Here is a 12310-nt window from a genome sequence, read left to right as displayed (position 1 = left end):
TTGTTTTAGCCTTAAAGATTTGGAGGCATTACTTGTACGGAGTTTATCTAGCGCCAGTTCATCCAGTCTTCCATGTCTCTTTGCTCAAGAATTGTATAGGTGACCTAGCAGTTGTAGTCCCTATTCAGAGCATACATGTTCAGAATAGCCTCTTTGAGGAGATTCCAGTCAAAATTCTAGACTACCAGACTCTTAGACTGAGGAACAAAGAAGTCCCTTTAGTTAAAGTTCTTTGGCGGAATCAGTCCGTTGAGGGAGCTACTTGGGAAAAAGAAGCAGACATGCGTACCAAGTACCCTCACCTCTTCTCTGTTGACTCAGATCAAGCTCAAGGTAACAGTTCACCTTAAGCTTTTTAGTTTTCATGTCCAAATTTCAGTTACAACTTGGTATCAGCCTCATGTTTAGGATTGCATTTTTAAACTTGGTACTAAGTACCATTGCATATCCAATTGTATGTTCATGCATCAGATTAGTCATGTATTCATGCATCAGACATGCATTCTCCTTGTGAAAAGACTCAGTTATTAGAAATCTCAGTCATATAATCAGATTCCATCATGTATTCACGCATCAGATATGTGTGATCATCTTATCAGTACTCTCAGTCATGCATTTATGTATCAGCTCAATCATGAAATCATGCATCAGATATTCATACTCTATATGAATCTCAGAAATGTCAGTTATGTAGACATATTCCAGTGATCATTTTTAGTATGTACTTTGGCTTATCATTTCTCCCCTCTTAGTCAGTCTCATTTGAGGACGAATGTTCCCTAGGGGGAGATATTAGAAAACCCTGTAGTTTCCTAACTAATCTTGTCTCAAGAATGTCAAGTATTAGCTTTTAAATTGAATAATGTTTATTCCATGGGTAATTTTCTAGATTTTCACTTTTTTTCATGTGGGAAATTCAATAAGCTTTCCATCAATATAAAATTTTTCTAAATCTGATAACTGGGTATGAAGTTACGACTATTTAAAGTCCCCATCGTAAAACAACACCATATTGGTCAGTGGGGCGCTGAGCCACAAGATAAAATGGCAATTGTCCTTTTTTCAGTGTCTTAGCGTAATTTCTCCGCATCACGCCAATCTTCCAAGTTGTAAATAAAGTGGCAACGCGATGGCTCCATATCGCGCCATTTCTCTATTTCTCAATTGTCAAATTCCAGTGACATAGCGGGATAGCGCCGCATCACTCCAGGGATTCAGGTTGGGAAATTTTCAAAAATTTAAAAGATGTGTCCAGGGTTAAAAGGGTCAATTTCTCACCCCTATTTAAGCCCTTTAACATGAGATTCAGCTAATTGGAACCCAAAATATACTAATTTCTCTAAATTTTCTCTCAAGTACAAGTTAGGGTTTCAATTGGGGATTTAATTTCAAGAAATTGTCTCCGTCAATCTTCGCTAAATCAAGAACTAAGGTATGTCATGTATTGATTCATGGGTCTCTTTCACCCATGAAGCTCAACAACCTCTTTTTAAAATCAAAGATTTGTATATTTACGAATGTTCATGATTTGATTGAATTGAAAAGTGATGTTCATGTTGTTGTTTGGTTTCATTCCATGTTATAGACTATTAATTACAAGAATTGATTCTAGTATGTGAGGAATTAGGTGGTATTCATAATATACCCTTCAATTCATAAGTTGATTGATGTATCCTTGATTATTAGATGTGTTGATGATTGTATAACCATAGCATGCTCCCCCCATGTTTGCTTAAATGTCTATGCGAAGGAAAAGTGTCATACTAGTATGATAATATGAAATTTCCATTCATGTACAAGTTATGTATGTTAAATGTTTAATGAAATGTCTTAGCCAATGGATTATGTATTGTTGATGTTTGTCCTGTACTCAAGAAAGTCATGCTTTGTCAGTTTCCTTCTATCGAGTCCTGAGGGTACTTATACCTAAAAAATATAGTTGTGTGCCTAGAGTCCGTGTTATGTTTTCACGATATCCTCAGTCAAGCGTTGATCCATAGAACTCAGTCAGTCATGCGACTCAGGAAAGCTCAGTAATACAGTAATCTCAGTACTATTCTACCAGTTAACGGAACTCAGTTAATTCATTCTAGTTCAGTTCAATAATCCATGATCAGTGTCTATTCAGATAGTAGTAGGAATTAGCACCGAGTGAACCCAAGGATGGGAAAACACACTGTCAGATAAGGGTGTGATTCTTAGAAGTCATCCTTGCATTCCAGAACTATGTAGCCAGCATAGATTGAGACATTAACATTGTCAGATGATGGTTGATGAGGTGGATAAGCACTGTCATATGAGGGCCCCACCTTTCTCTTTTGGGGACACTGTCCGATGAGGGTCACTCATAGCTTATCCATACCAGTGGCGCGGTATTGACACCCTTTAAATTAGGGTTACATATTGGATCCCAACTCAGCCATAATGGTGTATTTGGGGTATGTAGGTTAGATAACTACTTCCCACAGTTTCAGTTACAGAATTAGGACTGTTATATACAGTCATTCAGTCTTAGTAATAGAACTTAGATAGTTATACAGAATTTAGGACTGTCAAATACAGTCAACTCAGAACAGTATGGAACTCAGCTAGTTCCATCAGATTCAGGACTGTCGATACAGTCACTTATGTCATCAGTTATATCAGTCATCAGAATTCAGTTATCAGTCATGTTAGTTATCGGTAAATTCATGTTATCACGACCTCAGATATTGTTATGACGTATTCATGCATGTATTCTCACGTTCATATTAGTCAGTTAGCCAGTATTGTTCATGCATATGAACCCCACGCATTTAGCCTACCTTCTATGCATACTAGTACATTCAAAGTACTAACACATTTGCACTATGGTGTCTTATACCATAGGTTCAGAAGCACGAGCTCTAGAGCATCTGTAGCATTCCAGTCTCAGCTGTCAGAGCTAGCAGTGAGTCCTCATCTTTTGAGGACATGATTATTTACTTATTATCTCATTAATTAATTAATTTATAAGTTAGAGTTAGTTGGGGACATGTTCCATCAACTCCTTATCTAGACAGTTATGTTTTAGAGGTTTTTCAGACTATAGTATGTTCAAACAATATTTTGGTTTTGGGTATTCTATTACCCTACTCTAATGTTATATTTTATCAGTCTTGCAGTTTTGAACCTTATCGCCTTTAAGCCCTTATTTCCACATTATAAAGTATATTTTGCAGTGTTAAGGTACAAATATCAGTCATGAGTTAGCTTGTGGTCTTTTGAGGTCGTGAGCATCATGTAGCATTTCGAGTACCAGATTCGGGGCGTTACACGACCACTTGTTGGTTACCTTTTGTTTATGAAAAAATTAATATAAACAAAAAATAATTATTATTAAATAAAACTGACCTCTTGTGGTTGATTTCGTAAAAAAATTTATCAAAAACCTACCACTTGTGGTTGTTTATGTAATTTTTTTTTATGAAATATTAAATAGATTAAACAAAATAAATAAATAACACAAACATAATCTTTTTTCTTACATATGTTTAAATAAACTAGATATATTGTCCTTCGAGTATATATATACGAGTATATCTCGTGTAGTTATTTACGTAGTAGTCAAAAGCTAATTGAATGTATATAAGTATATTAAATACGTTGATATCATACAATTGAGGTAATTTATACTGGTGGAGTTATAATAAAGGTAAATAATTGATAATTCATCAGAGTTTAAGGAATACACTGTATGAGGGGTAATATACTTGTGCATGTGATGTATACAGTATGCATTCGAAATTGAATAATATGTTGTAGTAATGTATATGTTAGCAATAATCTAACTGAATCTATCTAAGTATATTGAATAATATGTTGATATTATATGACTGAGGTAATAATTTATAGTTGAAGTAATAATAATGTAAGATAAGTTAACTAATAATTCATCGAAGTTTGTATGAAATATGTTGTATCACAGGGTAATACACTCGTGTACGTATGTATATAGCACTAATTAGAAGTTGATAGTCGATGGAATGTGTGTGTACGTAGCTATATATATATATATTGATGTACGTTGTAGTCAAAAGCTATCTGAATCTATCCAAGTATATATCAAATAAGTTGATATCATCACACCTTTGAGGTAATAATACATTATTGAAGTTATAATAATGTAAATTAAAAAATTAATCGATAATTCATTAGAGTATATGTGAAATATGGTGTATGAAATGTGTATATATATATATATATATATATATATTGATATGCGTAGTAGTCAAAAGCTAACTGAATCTATCCAAGTTCATTGAATATGTTGATATCTTATGATTGAGGTAATTAATAATTGTTGGAGTTATAATAATGTAAACTAATATTAACCGATATATATATATATATATATATATCCATGCATGTAATAGTCAAAAGCTAGCTAAATGAATCTATCCAAGTATTTTGAATCGTACGTTGATATCATACGACCGAGGTAATAATATACTATTGAAGTTTTAATTATGCAAGATAATTAACCGATAATTCATTAGATTATATATGGAATACGCTGTATTATAAGGTATATAATACGTTTTCAAAATCTAATTAATCAAAAATTTATCCTAGCATACTAAATACATTGATATCATTATAAGATTGAGGAAATATACTACTACTCGTGTTTCTCCTATCATACTCTTGACAAATTCTTCATTCACGAGTTGGAAAATTCTAGTCATCTTTTGATTTGTTGAACCAAAGATGATATCATCTACATATACCTAGACAATCAGAAGATCCTTCTCATTAGTCTTCAAAAATAAAGTATCACCAATCTTACCTCTTTTGTGCCCATGTTCCAATAGGAACTTTGATAGCCTTTCTTACCAAGCTCTTGGAGATTGTTTTATCCTATAAAATTCTTTGACTCACTTGTAGACATAATTTGGAAATTTAATTCTCTCAAATCTATGAGGCTATTTCACATAGACTTCTTCCTTCAAATTCTCATTTAAGAATGCCCTCTTCACATCTATCTGATACAATGTTAATTTCCTAAATTAAGCAATGCAATAACTATCTTAATTGGTTCCAGCCTTGCCATGGGATAAAAAGTTTCATCATAGTAAATTCATTTTTCTTGAAAGTACCCTTGGACCACCAGCCCTGCCTTTTCCTTATTACTATACCATTCTTATCTTGCTTATTCCTATACATCCACCTTGTTCTAAAAGTAGTTCTATCTATGAAATGTTGAACCAGATGCCACACCTTCCTTTTCTCAAACTAATTTAGCTATTTCTGCATAGCTAGTATCCAATATTTTTGAAGGAGAGCTTCCTTCACCTTTTTGGGTTCAATCAATGATACGAAGGCACTGAATGTACGTAGGTTTCTTAAACCTTATCTTGTAGTGATACAAGAAGTCATATTAGTGGGAACATTGTCAATTGGATGAGTACTCGTTTATTTGTAATTCTTAACTGTTAGTTCTTTTGAACTTTTTGTATTTTGTTCAGAAGATGGAGCTGGATTCTAAGTTGTTTCACTTTCATGTTCAGTTGTTCCCCCAATTCATTTTCCCTTCATCTGCTCATTTGATGGACCATGTATATTGACTTGTTCATCTTCATTATCTCATGTTTCATCATCAGCCTGAGTGATGTTGACTCAAGCATAGTGTTAAGTTCTTCAAATACTACATGAACACATTCTTCAACATAATTTGTTCATTTGTTCAGCACCCTGTATGGTTTACTATGCAGAGAGTATCCAAGAAAAATTACTTCATCACTTTTAGCATTAAATTTTCCTAGATAGTTCTATCCATTATTGTGAATGAAACACTTGCAACCAAAAGCTCTAAGATGGTATAGGTTAGAACTTCTCTCTTTCAGTAATTCATATCGAGTCTTCTCCAACAAAAATCAATTCATATATCTATTGATGATGTAGCAAGCGGTATTCAAGTCCTCAGCCCATAAATTTTGAGCAAAACTTCTAACAATCATAATGGTTTTAGACATATCTTATAAGGTTTCGTTCTTCTTTTAAAATACTCTATTTTACTGTGGGTTTCTAGGAGTAGAGAAATTGTGATATACTCCATTATCTGCATAATATTTTAGAAATTTGCATTCTCAAACTCAGTTTCACGGTCCAATCTTATTGAGAATAAGGAGTTTCCAAGTTTCTTTTCTATCTACTTGACAAATATGTAGAACATATCAAATACATCTTATTTTAGGGCTAGAAGAGAGTCTAGGTGAGTCTTAAATAATCATAAACTAGTACATGCACATACCTCTTTCCTCCTCTACTTTTAACTTTTTTGGGCACACAAAGATCCATGTAGAACATCTCAAGATACTTGGTTGTACTTACCAGATTCTTTATCCTGAATGATGTTCTTTGTTGCTTTCCCTTTAAATAAGCACTGTATGCATTTTTGGTCATCTTTTAACTTTGCTTTACGAAGTCCTATGGCTAAGTCTTTGAAGTACGTTTGTTTATTTGTTGCATGCTAGCATGGCCAAATCTTTTGTGACACAACAGAGAGTCATGGTTCGTTGCACTAAGACATAAGAGATTGGAGCTTTGATTCACTCAAGATGTCAGCTTTATACATATTTTTGTGTCTTCTTGCAGCGAGTACATCTTATTTTTAAATCTAGATTCTTGACTTTGCACTCTTCTGAGGTGAAGATCACCTTGTTCCCTTTTTTCACATAATTGAGAGATGCTCAAAAGATCTTGCTCCAGTCCTTACAAATAATAGATTCCTCCAAAAGGCTTACCACTTCTCCTATAATTCTTTCTTACACCAGTAATGATCCCCTTCTTTCCATCTCTAAATGATACATCTCCTCTTTTTAGTAAGGTGAGTGAGTGAAATTTTTGTTTGTCTCCAGTCGTATGGCTTGATTAAGCACTATCTATGTAGCAATGTTTCTTGACCCCTCTTACTATTACCTTCAAAGTGGTTTAAAGATTAGTTTTAGGAACCCAGATGATCTTGGGTCCTTTCATATAAGCAAATGGGTAAATAAATTTTCCTCTAGTCTATGATAGCAACAAACTAGCATACTTGGTTTTTTGACAGTTAAAGAGCCTTTTATTTTAATGAATTCTTTGTTTTCTTTATCACCTCAATTCTCTTTGGGAACTGTGTGGTAGGATGTCCTAGTTCTCCACAAGTATAACATAGATCCTCTATAAGAATAATTTCCTTGTGAAAACCTAGTCCATCCATTACACTTTGAGTTCTGCTGCTCAGGTGATTTATAATTCTAGAGGATTTTGTCCACATATTAGCCTTTTCAAGATCCAATGTTAATCTAGAGTTCTCTTTATTAAGTGTTGTTATTTGTTTTCTTATTGATAAATCTTCATACTTTTGCTTAAGAGCAGACTAAATCTTTAGAACATCATCACTAGCAGTATTTTTTGCTTTGTTAGTGATGGAGAGTTTGAGAACTTTTGAATTAAGAGCTAGGATGGTTGTACCATGTTGGTTCACTTGTTCCTTCTCCACTCTTCCCTCCTCCATTATATTTCCCATAAAGGATAGTCTTTGATATCTTTGATCATATGATCTTTTTTTCCATACTTAAAGTAACCACTTTGTAATTGATCACAGGATCGCGCCTTTTACTTGTTCCATTCATGTCATTACTTTTATCTTTTCTTAAAGAATTTTTTGAATTTCTTAGTAATGAAGACACTTGTTCTTTATCTAGATCTAAGTCATCACTTTCAAAAACTTTTAAGGCTAGTGACTCTCTTGGTTTCCACCTTTTTGGGGTTGGTCATGTTCATCTCATAGGTCTTCAGATTCCCTACCAATTGATCAAGAGTCATGGAAGTCATATCTTTTGCTTCCCTGATAGCCGTAACCTTAACATCCCAGTTAGCCTTCGGGAGAATTCTTAGAACCTTGTCTAATTGTTCTTTAGTAGTCAATGTCTTTCTTAGGGATGACAATTCATTCCTTAAGGTGGTGAGTCTAGTAATCGTATCTTGTAGAGTTTCACTAACGCTCATTTTACATGTCTCATATGTAGTGAACTTCAACCACTCTAAATTTTTTCACCTGACTAGTGCCTTCATGTGCATTGACCAAAGTATCCCAATTTTTTAAACATTGGTACAATCTAAAAACTTATTCTACTCATTAGGACGAAGGCCAGACAGATGTATATTTTTGGATTTGGCATTCTTATTCAAGGCAATAAGGTCATCAATATTGAATTCAACTCGTCTTCCTTACTTGTTCTCCTTCCACAGTCTTCATGGGAGTGGTAGGTCTAATAGTCATTCTATCCTAAAACTCATAATCTTCAATTTGTATGAAGTCTTACATGCCATCTTTCCACCATATCAAGTATTGGGCTTATTAGAATGTTGACACTTGAGAGGTAGAGTAGTTAACCTTTTTACTATTTTATTTTTTACATTGCCTTACATGTATAACCGGTTAGTTAGTTAGTTGTAGCACTTTCCTGCTAAGAGACTGAGAACTGGGAACCTTCTAGATGATTCTAGGATAGTTATATAGGTCTATAAATAGACCTTGGGTCGATTAGAATCAATTAGTTATAACTGTTTTCTTCTCTATTTTCTACATCAATGAATTCTCTGGTTTTCTTTTTCTTAATATTCTCTTCAGCTTTTGGTAATAGATGACGCAACTGTGTATTACTCCTTTAATTTTCACATGGTATCATAGCGTCAGGTTATCGTGGTTGAGAAACACTTCATATTTTTATCTGAGAGGATTTTAGATCTCTAATTAGTTATTGCAGCATAGACAGTTAGATTTTTGTTTGAAGCAAAATTCTGAGTTGTTATAGCGAAGGTATGTTTTCTATTGGCAATTATGTTGTTTGATTGAATTATTGTAGTGCGATTTAGATCACTGTGAAACTTAGATGATTTTTTAAAGTTCAAAATAACACCTAAAATTGATTCAAATGATCCGTTATACATAGCGATGTGCTATGGTTTCATAATTAAACAATGAAATATGCAAGTTACTTAGATCTTTTTGTTAGATATGATGTGTTTTGTATTGTGTTTTGCAGGAAACTAGGTTTTGGAGCTTAAAAGGAGAAAATATGTGAAAATTGAAGATTTTGGACACCTACGTGGGTACCTATGCCCCGTAGGTACTACTTACATGGAGTAGGTGTCAAAATATGTGCAAGAAAGTTGAAGTCCACAGATTCAAAAGCTGAAGATTTTTGCTTATCACCTACATTGGGTCGTAGGTAGTACATACACCCCATAGGTGTTAGAAGCCATGAATTCTTGATAAATTGTTGTAGTATTTTCGACACTGGCACATACATGGTACCACCTACACCCCGTAGGTTTCACCTATGCCCAGTAGGTGATCCCATAGGTGGACAACAACTTTGATTTTCCTCTTTTATTTAGGATTGGTTTTCTAGGGTTTCCTTGTATTCTATAAAACCCTTTGGAGTTTTTAGATAGTTTATGCACTCTTAATATTTACAAACATATATTTGATTCTGATATTCTATTTGGATCTTGGAATTGCTTTGTTCTTGATTTTGGTTGATTATAAAATTCAAGACTTTGAATTTCGTTCATTAATTGTTGTGAAATTGATTTAATACCTTCAAGTATGAATTCCACTGATTGTTTCACAACTATGAGCGGTTAATTCCCTTAGCTAGGGTTGAGGGAACCTTGATTAATGAAATAGGGGAAGTGTTCAATCCTTCTAGACTATTGTTGCTGCATATATTGTGGTTTTCTTTGTGCTTATTAATTTCTTAACGGTTAGAAATATTAGAATCCTACCTAAATTCACTACAAACCTGAGAGGGAGGTAGATATTAGGAAAGGATATCATAAGAGTTATTTGAAGTTAATTGATGATATAAGATAATCATCTTTATCTACTTAAGATAATCCTTGTCATCTAATCAACTTGAGACCGAGAGGAGATAGCTTAAACTGAGGTGCAAGGTAAGGGTTAGTAATATGACACTTTGAGACTGAGAGGAGATGAGTGAGATTCACCAAAGTGAGTAGAGAGGCTGTTGGTGATAAATAAGTTACCAAATTTTACATGCATAATAGTTTGATAGTTGGATTTAGTACGATAAACCTACAGAGTTAGAAGCCAGGGGTACACAAGCCTAGTGTTCATTTTTGACTATTTAAAACCAAAAACATTTGAGTTTTGTCACTTTTCACAGATTACAAAACAAACCCCCTATTTACTTTCTTGTACTGCCGTTTGATTTAAGGAAACTTGAGAGATAGTTCACATATTTCCTATGGGTTCGACCCGAACATGAGTTGGTTTACTATATTTTGCATTAACCACTTTAACTTTGATTGGAGGTGTAGCTTTGGGCGATATCAAAATTTTGGCGTCACTGCCAAGGATTACGATGTAATTATTGATTAAAGTTGTTGAAGTTTTTGGGTTTTTGTTTTCTATTTTTAGTTGGGTGTACACCGGTGTATGCCAAACAAAAGGATTAAAGGAAATCCCTTACTCCCAATTAATCCTGAGCCAGAGAAAATCCTACAGTCGACTAGTTGGATAACTGAACACGTATGAGAAGGTGAGCTTGAAGGGGTTTAGAATAACCCAAATGATATGCCTCCCTTTTCTTTTAGAGATATTCAAGACATTGTTGATCAAAGAATGGAGAAATTATTAGCAGAAGTAGCTGATAACTAGAGGAGGGAAACAGAAGTTCGTATGGTAGCTTAGTGATGTTCCGGTGTTTTACGAAACATTTAGCATCATTTTCTTAGGAAAATTGTATGTTTTCAAGCAACCAAAGTGATATTTTATGAAGGATTCTAGTGTTTCAGTGAAAGGAGATAACCACAGAAAAAACTGGAAAAAATAGCAGAAAAAGGGAATTTATAGTCAAAATAACGGACCGTCAAGTTTACGATAGACCGCCATATATACCGTCAAGTTGAACCAGAACAAGGCCTCCAGAGGAGTCGAGTGACGGACAATATAGTGGACCATCAGACATGGGATGGACCACCATATTGACCGTCAGCTCTTATCTAGAAGCTACCTTCCAAAAGGACTCCGCGATGGTAAAGATAGCAGATCGTCAGTCCATCAACAGACCGCTAGGTGTACCGTCAGTTCTTATCCAGAAGCTGCCTTCCAAAAAGAATTTGTGATGGTAAAGATGGCTGACCGTTTGTCCATCGATGGACCTCCAGGTGTACCATCAGATGTTATCTAGAAACTGTCATTCAGATGAGTCGAGTGACGGGAAAGATGGTGGATCGTCAGATCTTGGACGGTCTGTCATATGGACCGTCAAATGGGACGCGGTTTTTCCATTTTTAAATTTTAAATTCTTTTTTAGCTAGGACATATAAATACCAACTTTTAGGGTTAAGAACGCATCTTGGACCTTTTACAAGTTTTCTTCTCATCTATTGAACTTCTTGGTATCCAAGTACTTTGGGGAATTTTTGTATCAAATAATTGATCATTGAAGATTCAAGAACTGGTTCTTTGGATTCTTTGTAAGTAGACATTCCATTTATTTATGAATAATACAAGAGTGAATTCTTTATCTTCTATGGAGTGTTATGGCTAAATCTCATAAGTAGGGTTATGGGATCCTTAATGTGAGATCCACGTATGGGTTGGGAATCAATTTGAGTTCCATAATTGAATAACATTGCATAAATCTTTCTTCAATTTCATGACTTTTCTTGGTTGTAAACTTGAAGAGTAAGCCCTAGAACACCACTTGTCTGAAAGGAAAGTGTTTGTGGGGAAAAGAAGGTGTTTACACGAATTCTAAGGGGCTTAACCTTTAGAGTAATAGCTAATGCCCTAATAGGATTGGCTTACATGAGAACTAGGTTGAAAGAATAAGGCACCCTATGAGTTTGAGAGAATTATAGGATAATCTATCCATTTAGGTTGAGAAACTAATGGATATAGAATAGGATTTAACCTTTCTTGTAATTGAATTTGTTAAGTGGAACTCATAAATAATTCACAACCCAAATGATGCTGGCATTTTGGTGATTATAACCCTAGTTTGATTAATCTCATAAAGTTACAAAATATGGAGAAAATCATTAGTTGAACGAATCTTGTTACAATTTATCATTTTACAAATTAAAGAGAAACCAAACCCCCATTTTGGTTAAGAAACTCTAATTAATAGTCTAATAACAATTACGACACTTAGTGAGCATAGTATTCCCTGTGGGATTCGACACCCAACCGAGTTGGGTTCTATATTTGACAGCGACCGTTTACATTCTCGTAGGAGAGTTGTAATTTGGGCGTATCAAATTTTGGCTCCAT

The sequence above is a fragment of the Capsicum annuum genome, chromosome 4 (assembly GCF_002878395.1).
Source record: "Capsicum annuum cultivar UCD-10X-F1 chromosome 4, UCD10Xv1.1, whole genome shotgun sequence".
Lineage (NCBI taxonomy): Eukaryota > Viridiplantae > Streptophyta > Magnoliopsida > Solanales > Solanaceae > Capsicum > Capsicum annuum.
This window is presented reverse-complemented; position numbering follows the sequence as displayed.